The following is a 10,388-nucleotide window of genomic DNA, read 5'->3' as shown; positions in this document are numbered from 1 at the left end:
GTTCCCAGCAGCGACACACAATGACTGGGGGGACCCTGGCTAGCGTGGCTGGAGCGCGAACTACCCTGCCTGCCTACCCAAAGCTAAACCCACAGACAAATGGCGGAGATATGACGTGGTTCGGGTATTTATTTACCCGAACCACGTGACAGTTCGGCCAATCAGAGCGCGTTCGGGTCCGAACCACGTGACCCGTTCGGCCAATCACAACGCTAGTCGAACGTTCGGGGAACGTTGGCCATGCGCTCTTAGTTCGGCCATGTGGCCGAATGGTTTGGCCGAACACCATCTGGTGTTCGGCCGAACTCGAACATCACCCGAACAGGGTGATGTTCTGCAGAACCCGAACAGTGGCGAACACTGTTCGCCCAACACTCACTGTGTCTGTCTGTAGTCATCGGCGCGATGCTAAGCATTGTTGGCATTGTGGTTCCGGACCCACCTGGCGACGTCGTGTATAAATCGCCAGTCGTCGGGAAAATTGCCAGGTGGGTAAGCAGCTTTCCGCCAATTTGCATCAGCTTGCGCCTCGAGAGATTAGCAGGGAACGAGCACTCACTCAAGCATGTCCCCTGCACTGCACACAGCGGGGGACAGAGAACAGCCTGACATCAGAGCTGGCAGGCTGTTATTTTCTAAAAAAAAAAAAGATGGAAAACTTGTACAGCACTGCGGTCTAGTGCAGCGCTGTACAGAGGAGAGCCCTGTCATTTAACTGTCCTAACTGCTCCCAATCTAATCGTTACCTTAAAGTGAACCTAAAGTCACTTAAAAAAAACGAGATTAACTCACCTGGGGCTTCCCTCAGCCCCTTGCAGACGATCGGTGCCCTCCCAGCTCCGCTCCGATGTCCCAGGACCCGCCGGCGAGCACTTCCGGTTTGGCCGTCACCGGCCGACAGGGATGGGAACGCGAGTGATTGTTCGCGTTCCCAGCCTGTATATCGCCCCCTATGCTGCTATTGCGGCCAGGAGGTCGCAATAGCAGCATAGGGGGCAATATACAGGCTGGGAACGCGAACAATCACTCGCGTTCCCATCCCTGTCGGCCGGTGACGGCCAAACCGGAAGTGCTCGCCGGCGGGTCCTGGGACATCGGAGCGGAGCTGCGAGGGCACCGATCGTCTGCAGGGGGCTGAGGGAAGCCCCAGGTGAGTTAATCTCGTTTTTTTTAAGTGACTTTAGGTTCACTTTAAGCCACTTCCCTTTGTCCTAAGACCAAATTGCACTCCTACTAGGTATCCTAAAACACAAAGCCTCTATATATTTGCTGCATACTACCCCTCCTCCTGTCCCCCCCCCCCCCCCCCCCATTCCCTTTAGATTGTAAGCTCACAAGGGCAGGGCTCTCTCCCCCTTTTGTGTCTTGGAAATCATTATACATTTTATTCATCATCTAACTTTTATTACTGTCATTACCACTTCTGTATTTTGTATTCTTTATGCTGCATCATTTTTTGTATTTTGTCACTAATTATGTATTTTGTATATTGGTGTACACCATTGTCTGTATTATTATGTACCCCATGTTTGTTTCTTACTTTGTACAGCGCCACGGAATATGTTGGCGCTTTATAAATCAATAATAATAATAGTTTAAAGTGGATCCGAGATAAACTTTTACTCATTGCATAATTGTGTGTTCCTTTCATATGGTTTATAGGGCATTCCGCAAGCCAAATACTCGAATTCCCTATAAACTAAACAAGCCTCGCCCACAGCTCCTCCAGTGCCTTAGCTAGAGTGACCAGACGTCCCGGATTGCCCGGGACACGTCCCGGATTCGGGGTCCGCTGTCCCAGGCTTAATGAGGTCCCGGGAAACGTCCTGCTTTCAGCAGCGGGACGTCCCGGCCTCGGGACTCTGGCCACTCTCTCCTCAATGAACTGGCAGCGGCGTCTATAGACGCCGTGCCAGTTCATTGCCCGCAGCCCCGCTCCAGCCTCCTCTTCCGGTGTCTGTTTCCGACACCAGCAGGCGAGCAGGGCTACGGCAAGATGGCTGCCGGAGCCCTGTACTGGAGACCTATTTGTGTCACTAGTACAGGGCTTCGGGCGCCATCTTGCCGTAGCCCTGTCAGCGCGGGAGACCAGAGCAGGAGGAACAAGACGGTCCCGGGACGGAGCAGCGCGCCAGAGGCCGGACACTTCTGCCAGGTGAGTAAATGCTTTCTTTTCCAGGTGAAATGTTTGCCCGCATTGTTTCTTTTCTGGTGAAATGTTTGCCCGCATTGTTTCTTTTCCAGGTGAAATGTTTGCCCGCATTGTTTCTTTTCCAGGTGAAATGTTTGCCCGCATTGTTTCTTTTCTGGTGAAATGTTTGCCCGCATTGTTTCTTTTCTGGTGAAATGTTTGCCCGCATTGTTTCTTTTCCAGGTGAAATGTTTGCCCGCATTGTTTCTTTTCTGGTGAAATGTTTGCCCGCATTGTTTCTTTTCCAGGTGAAATGTTTGCCCGCATTGTTTCTTTTCTGGTGAAATGTTTGCCCGCATTGTTTCTTTTCCAGGTGAAATGTTTGCCCGCATTGTTTCTTTTCCGGTGAAATGTTTGCCCGCATTGTTTCTTTTGTGGTGAAATGTTTGCCCGCATTGTTTCTTTTCTAGTGAAATGTTATTGTTTGCCCGCATTGTTTCTTTTCTGGCGAAATGTTTGCCTGCAGTGCGTTTCTTTTCTGGCGAAATGTTTGCCCGCAGTGCGTTTCTTTTCTGGCTTAATGTTTGCCGCATTGCGTTTCTTTTCTGGTGAAATGTTTGGCCGCAGTGCGTTTCTTTTCTGGTGAAATGTTTGCCCGCAGTGCGTTTCTTTTCTGGCGAAATGTTTGCCCGCATTGCGTTTCTTTTCTGGCGAAATGTTTGCCCGCAGTGCGTTTCTTTTCTGGCGAAATGTTTGCCCGCATTGCGTTTCTTTTCTGGTGAAATGTTTGGCCGCAGTGCGTTTCTTTTCTGGTGAAATGTTTGCCCGCAGTGCGTTTCTTTTCTGGTGAAATGTTTGGCCGCAGTGCGTTTCTTTTCTGGTGAAATGTTTGCCCGCAGTGCGTTTCTTTTCTGGTGAAATGTTTGCCCGCAGTGCGTTTATTTTGTACTGACATGTTGCCCGCATTGCGTTTATTTTGTACTGACATGTTTGCCCGCATTGCGTTTATTGTCTGGTGAAATGTTTGCCCGCATTGCGTTTATTTTGTACTAACATGTTGCCCGCATTGCGTTTATTTTGTACTGACATGTTTGCCCGCATTGCATTTATTTTATACTGACATGTTGCCTATTGCGTTTATTTTCTGGTGTCCGGGGTAACTGTTACTGCATTTATTATTTAATGGTCATAGATGGCTATGTTTGCTGCTTTGTGGTTACGGTATACTATTAGCATCACACAGTTTCTGCACACCCATGATACAAAGTCTCGTTTGTCCACATCATGGCGTAAATACTGCTTTCTTATGCCTCGCTGTTACATCATTACGTTAGCTCCGCCCATACAATGTCATGGCCACGCCCATTTTTTCGGCCCTCCCCCAGTCTTCGCCGCTGCGTGCTCCTCACTCCTTCCCACTATTCGCCGCGGCGCGCCGTGCGCGCCGCCCCCCCCCCCCCCGTCCCAGGTTGGACCCACAAAAATATGGTCACTCTACCTTAGCACTCTGAGACCCTTGTAGCAAGGGCTTATGGGAGCTCAGTCTGGGCAGGAGGAAGAGGTGGTGTTACTAGCCAGAGATTTCAGAGGCAGAGGGGAGGAGGGAGGAGGAGAGGGGAGTGAAGTTTTCACAAGCTGAGTGCTGGAGATGCAGAGCAGCTTGTCTATGTATAATGTGACAAACAGAACATGAAAAATGGTTAGCCACATCTCAAAACAAAGATAGATAGGTAGGTGCCTGCAGTATAGGTTAGATAGGTATGTACCCCTCAGTATAGGTTAGATGGGTATACGCCCCCAGTATAGGTTAAAGTAAATGCCCCCAGTATAGGTTAGATAGGTATATGCCTCCAGTATAGGGTAGATAGTTAGGTTCCCCCAGTAAAGGTTAGATAGGTATTTGCCCCCAGTATAGGTTAGATAGTTAGGTTCCCCCAGTAGATAGGAATATGCCTCCAGTATAGGCTAGATAGGTATATGCCCCCAGTATAGGCTAGATAGGTATATGCATCTAGTATAGGTTAGATAGGAATATGCCCCCAGTATAGGTTAGATAGGAATATGCCCCCAGTATAGGTTAGATAGGAATATGCCCCCAGTATAGGTTAGGTAGGTATATGCCCCCAGTATAGGTTAGGTAGGTATATGGCCCCAGTATAGGTTAGATAGGTATATGCCCCCAGTATAGGTTAGGTAGGTATATGCCCCCAGTATAGGTTAGATAGGAATATGCCCCCAGTATAGGTTAGATAGGAATATGCCCCCAGTATAGGTTAGATAGGAATATGCCTCCAGTATGTGCGCAGTGCCGTGGGGAGAGAAAAGTTTCCACTTACCTGCCTCGGTCAATCCTGCACACAGCTTCTATCTTCAGCCTCTCCCGGTGCGCGTCGCATCGGTAAGAGCTCCCCCTGTGATGACATGCGGTCACGTCATCACAGGGGGGCACTGTTACCATAGCGACAGACGCCAGGACAGGAAGTACATAGAAGCTGCGCAGGATCCAGGCAACTAAGTGGAAACTTCGGACTCTCCCCGGAGCGCTGCGCACAGCCACCTGCCGCTCCGCTTGGTGCCCGCACACTCCCCGCCAGCAGCAGAGGGAGGCCCCCCGCAGTGTGAGGCCCCAAGCGGGGGCGTGCCTCGCCTGTATGCTGGCGGCGCCCCTGGCCGCTCTCATTGTATCACTGGAATAAATAATCATAAACTGTTGAAGCGGTTTGCAGCTAGATTTGCTGAGTAAACTATCTAAACTTTAGATAAGATATATAGACAAGTTACTTGTTATAGTTATTTTTTCATCTCGGATCTTTAATAATAATAATAATAATAATAATAATAATAATAATAATAATAATAATCTGAACATTTATATAGCGCTTTTCTCCTGTCGGACTCAAAGCGCTCAAGAGCTGCAGCCACTGGGACGCGCTCAGGAGGCCACCCTGCAGTGTTAGGCCTTGATTTGAACTCTTGCCTTAGTCTTGCCTTGAACTCCTTACTGAATAGGTACTGACCCTAGCCAGGATTCGAACCCTGGTCTCCCATATCAAAGGCAGAGCCCTTAACCAGTACTCTATCCAGCCACTTTAAGCTCAGAGCCACATAGTCATGTATCTAAACTCAATATAATCCAAGGGTTCTCTACACTCAGGAGACACTCCCTCTATGCCTTCCAAGGCTACAACTCCAGATGAGGTTAGCTGGGACCTACAATGGAAATGTCAAGTGTGTGGTCTCCCTCAGATGATGGGTGCACAGTGGGGGTTACTCAAACAGTAGTGACTCGAGTTTAAGCCAAAAAGCCCAACTTTCGGACAACTTTTTTTGGGCCCAAAAATTAGGCTTATACTCGAGTATATACAGTAATCGGTGCCTAAACTGCATTTAAAATAAACCCGAGGTGAGAGGGATATGGAGGCTGACATGTTTATTTCCTTTTAAACAATGCACATTGCCTGGCTGTCCGGCTGATCCTCTGCCTCTAATACTTTTAGCCATAGACCCAGAACAAGCCTGACAAGATTAGCTGCATGCTTGTTTCAGGTGAGTGATTCAGACACTACTGCAGCCAAATAGATCAGCAGGGCCGTCAGGCAAACTGTATTGTTTAAAAGGAAGTAAATATGGCAGCTTCCATAGGTCTCACACCTCGGGTTCCTTTTTTGACTAGCCCCAAGAGACCGGTACAATTCATGTTTGAGTAATTGAAGGAATGAGTTGGCGACACCGCTGCAGAGAAATTGTGGCTGACGCAGTTGTTCCTCCTCACACAAGGCCCCAGCAGATGTGGAGAAAGGGCCAGTGTGCCAGAAGCTTCAGATATTTATTTATAAAACGCTGCCCTGTCATTTCCAGAAAAGACAAGTCACGAACAGCCACAAGAAAAGCATGCTCTGCCTCACCGCGGACTCTGAAAGCTGCCGCCAGTGACCACAGCAAGGCGTGAGCCGGCCAGTGCGGTCCGGGAATCGCCTGCCTGAGGGGGAGGAGGGGCCAGCTCGGCGTCACAGCACAATAGGGCACAGTGTCACCTCAGAGGTCAGCACACACGGCTTATTCACACAGGCCCAGACCGCCGGGGCACCAGAATATCCCATTGCTGTAGGACGCTGTAAACAGGACGTGGGGGAAACTTTTATATATAGCCAGTGCGCTGTGTGGCTGGTAGGAACATAACCTGGTGACCACAGTGACTATTTCCTGGTTTTCTCTCTTAAAGGATAGATGTGAGGAAAAACAAAAAAACAAGATCACTTACATAGGGCTAACTTCAGCCCCTGGCAGCCAATCTGTCCCTCACCACAGCTCTGATTTCCCGGGATCTCCTCCGTTGGAGATGCCAACCTCGCCAGGGCAGCATCTTCTGGGCTTGGATGAGTGGGTGGCCGAGCCACTCACAATCACGCTCACTGGGCCTGGAGCGTTCTGCGCAGGTGAAGAACTACACGGGCGTGCGGCCGCGTGCTCCTGTGTGTGCAGAAGGTGCCGACCTGGTGAGGTCGGCATCTGCAATGGAGTGGACACCGGAGCTACAGCGAGCAGTGGCGTAACTAAGGAGCTGTGGGCCCTGATGCAAGTTTTACAGTGGGCCCCCCAAGCACTCTATACATAACAATTGATACGGCGCACCAAAACCTGCCAATGGCAACTACAGCGTCAGAGGTGCAAGAAGGGGATGGGGAACAGCTTGTTAATGATTACCACTATTCAAAATATCTATAGAAGTGATTATTATGAGCACAGGACCAATAGAGAGCTAATACTGTAGTTGAGGGAGGGCCCTTCGGGGCCCCTCTGGCCCAAGGGCCCCGATGCGGTCGCTACCTCTGCACCCCCTATTGCTACGCCCCTGACAGCGAGGAACAGATCGTCGTCCAGGGGCTGGAGGAAGCCCCAGGTAAGTAGATCTAGTTTTTCCTCGCCTCTGTCGTATAAGCTACATAATCACCTTGCGATGCAAGAGGATGAATCCAGCCACTTCTTCCTGACAACGAGCGTTCTCTGATTGATCTTCCAGACAGCAGGCAAGTGCGACATCACGCAACGGGGTGAACGAGACATCAAGTTATCGCAATCTCTTACACGAGAGTCGATGGGGATCTTAAAGATCCAATCCGCCATGACGGTAGTTATCAATTCACCGCACACCACTAAATGACATTCGGGTGATCCTGCGCCTGCACCCATGTCGTGTGATCAAAGTAACGACCACTCGTCACTCAAAAAATCTTTGGTCGTTGCCAAATTGTCGGAAAAATCATGAGGTGGGTGAGGGTGAAGTTACTGTGATGCTGCTCAGCGGCGAGTTCCCTAAGTAAAGGTGGCCATGCATTATCGTTTTTAATGGTCAATTGATTGTCGCGGAGCGGGAGCGTGACATAACTACAATTCAGGACCCCCCAATGCTCATCCCCCTTCACTTGCCTACCCCTTGTGACCCTCACAGCCTGGGGGCCCATCTCACAAGGGTCATAAAACAAGTGTGGTGTCATGCTCTCCACACCCCTAACAATTGTGGCTACAAAACCCCCTGGGCCATATGCAAATCCCTTTTTCACCTAAAGGTGCCCATACATCAGGCGACTTTGGCGGCCGATCGACCAACCAATTTGATTATTGTTATCAAATTGGTTGAAAATCGGTGCCGCCAAGTGCAGGCCGATCGCCGATACGACCAATTTTGGGATGAAATTGGAAGCAAGATGTCGGGCCGAAGTTGGTTGCTCGGGTGTGCAGCGGTACGGCGGCCGATTTCGGAATGAGCGATGAAACCTCCCCCCCAGGTCGCTGCTGTTGTAATGTATAAATGTGCCCCTCCCCCCATGTGTGCATTATACATTACCTGTCCTGTGTCAGTCTCGGCGCGGTGTCCGTAACCTCTGATGTCATTCGCTATGCGCCAGGGGCGTGTACGGAGAGCTGCCCGGAGGTTACGGACACAGCACGGAGGCTGACACTGGACAGGTAATGTATAATGTGCACATGGAGGGATCAATTTATTTATACATTAGGGAGCAGCAGCAGGGTGGAGGCAGCAGGCACCTCTTCCTACACAGTTCCCTGTATAGGAGGAAGGGAAAGCTAGTAGTTAGGTTGCCCCACACAGCTCTGGGCTCCTCTGCGGTCGCAGGGGCTTCTCCCCCCCAATTATGCCCCGGTGACCATAGTGACATTCAATTTGCAAACGACCAACACAGAGTGTTTGCAGCAGACATAACTCTGACCTCTCCGCTGGAGCACCTCCTCCCATGACTGGTGTCTTCTCTCCATCCTCCCTGTCTCTGCTACCCCATGGGTGCCCGTGTCATGTGACAAATGCTAGGGGACAGATACTAGAGGCAGCGCGACTTGCACACTAGACCTCTAGCGTTTGGCTTCCAGCGATAGTCACATGACACAGGAGCCCCGGGAGAGAAGACACTGGACATGGGAGGAGGTGGCTCAGCGCTCAGGTTACAGTAGCTCTACTGACGGCACCCTGGGATGGGGTGGTGGTGGTGGTGGGGTTTGCACTAATCAACAGTGGAATGAAGGACAGTATGGGAAGCCCAGTCTAACGAATCCAGAGCCTTCCCCCTCTTCTCAGGTAAGTACAGTAGAGTTCCAGTTATCCGAACTCAGCTAACCAGCAGTCTCAACCAACCAGCACAAATCACTGGCAGTACTCGCAGCAGTGAAGGCCAACGTCTTAGGCTGTGCTGTAAAACTGGCTTCCATGGATACCCCAAGGATAATAGACTTTCAGTAACAGAGTACCTCAACATTTAAAGAGAAACCATAACCAAAAATTGAACTTCAACCTAATCAGTAGCTGATACCCTTTCCCCACACGAAATCTATCAGCCATACAGATCTATCATCAGGGGGCTCTGTATGGCTGATATTGTGGTGAAACCCCTCCCACAGTGTGATGTCAGCGCCTCATAGCACTGAGGTACTGACATCACACTGTGGGAGCCTTGTTGCATTGAGGGAAACAACAGCTGTTTACAACTGCCAAAAAAGCAAGCAGCATATCCTTCCACTGACATTACCTGCCAGCAGTAAAAATGACCTCATGTGGTAAATGTCAGAGTGTATATCAGGGAGAGGAAAGATTTTACAATGGGCAAACACTGACTAAATCATTTATACGTAATTATTGTAAAAAATTAGCACTTTTGTTCATTACGGTATTGTAAGATGGGACCCCAGGCTGTGAAGGGCCCCAAGGGGAGGCAAGGGAAGAGATGTGAACAATGGTGGGGGGGGGGGGGGGCGTCAAAGTTTCACTGGGGGGCCCCATGCATGGTATTTATGCCACTGCTCTACTGTATATGAATTTAGGTCCGAGGTTAACTAAAGCTGGCCACTAACGGTCCAATTTCTAGCAAAAAAAATCATTCGAGCGATCAGAAATTCTGATCGGATTGGTTGTAAATAATCTCAGTTGATGAGCACAATCGATTAGGAACGATTATAAAAACAGACGTCCGATTGGATTTTAGTCAAACCAAAATTTGGCTTTTCTTGTAGTTGTGGTAGATAGGAAGCAAAGAGTGGTTCGGTGATGGTGTAGTGAACGATTTTTCTTTCGATCAGAATTAACCGATTGCTCAAACGATTTTTCGCTAGAAATTTGATCGTTAGTGGCCACCTCTAGGGTACACTTAAGGAGGCAGTTTAGGATCTCTCAGTTGCTAAAGCATTTGTACAAAGGGTTTTTGTTTTTAATTTTTTGTGCATGACTAATTTAAAATACTGTTCTGATAAACATAAAAAAACTCTGCTTAATATTGGCTTTTAAAGCAAAACTAGGAAAAGAAAGTATGATATAATGAATTGTATGTGTAGTGCGGATAAGGAATAGAACATTAGTAGCAAAGAAGAGTCATGTTTATTTTCAGTTATATAGCTCCCCCCCCCCCCCCCCAACATTGCATCATCCTGTCATTTTTGCAGTTTAGAAACCACACTCCTAAAATAATGACCCTTTAAACTTTCCAGCAGTAAAGCCTTATCTCAAGCTGGCGCTCACTGTTTCTTAGCTGATTAAGAGCTTCAGAGAACAGCTCGTAAAGGTATATATATGTAAAAAGAGAACCGAGAGCCCAATATAGTGTAGTAAGTATTGACAATTGGGTAAATGAAACGAGTATAATATACAGTGGGTTGCAAAAGTATTCGGCCCCCTTGAAGTTTTCCACATTTCGTCATATTACTGCCACAAACATGAATCAATTTTATTGGAATTCCACATGAAAGACCAATACAA

The sequence above is a fragment of the Hyperolius riggenbachi genome, chromosome 4 (genome assembly GCF_040937935.1).
Source record: "Hyperolius riggenbachi isolate aHypRig1 chromosome 4, aHypRig1.pri, whole genome shotgun sequence".
Classification (NCBI taxonomy): domain Eukaryota; kingdom Metazoa; phylum Chordata; class Amphibia; order Anura; family Hyperoliidae; genus Hyperolius; species Hyperolius riggenbachi.
The sequence above is the reverse complement of the archived record's forward strand: the minus strand, read 5'-3'. Positions refer to the sequence as shown.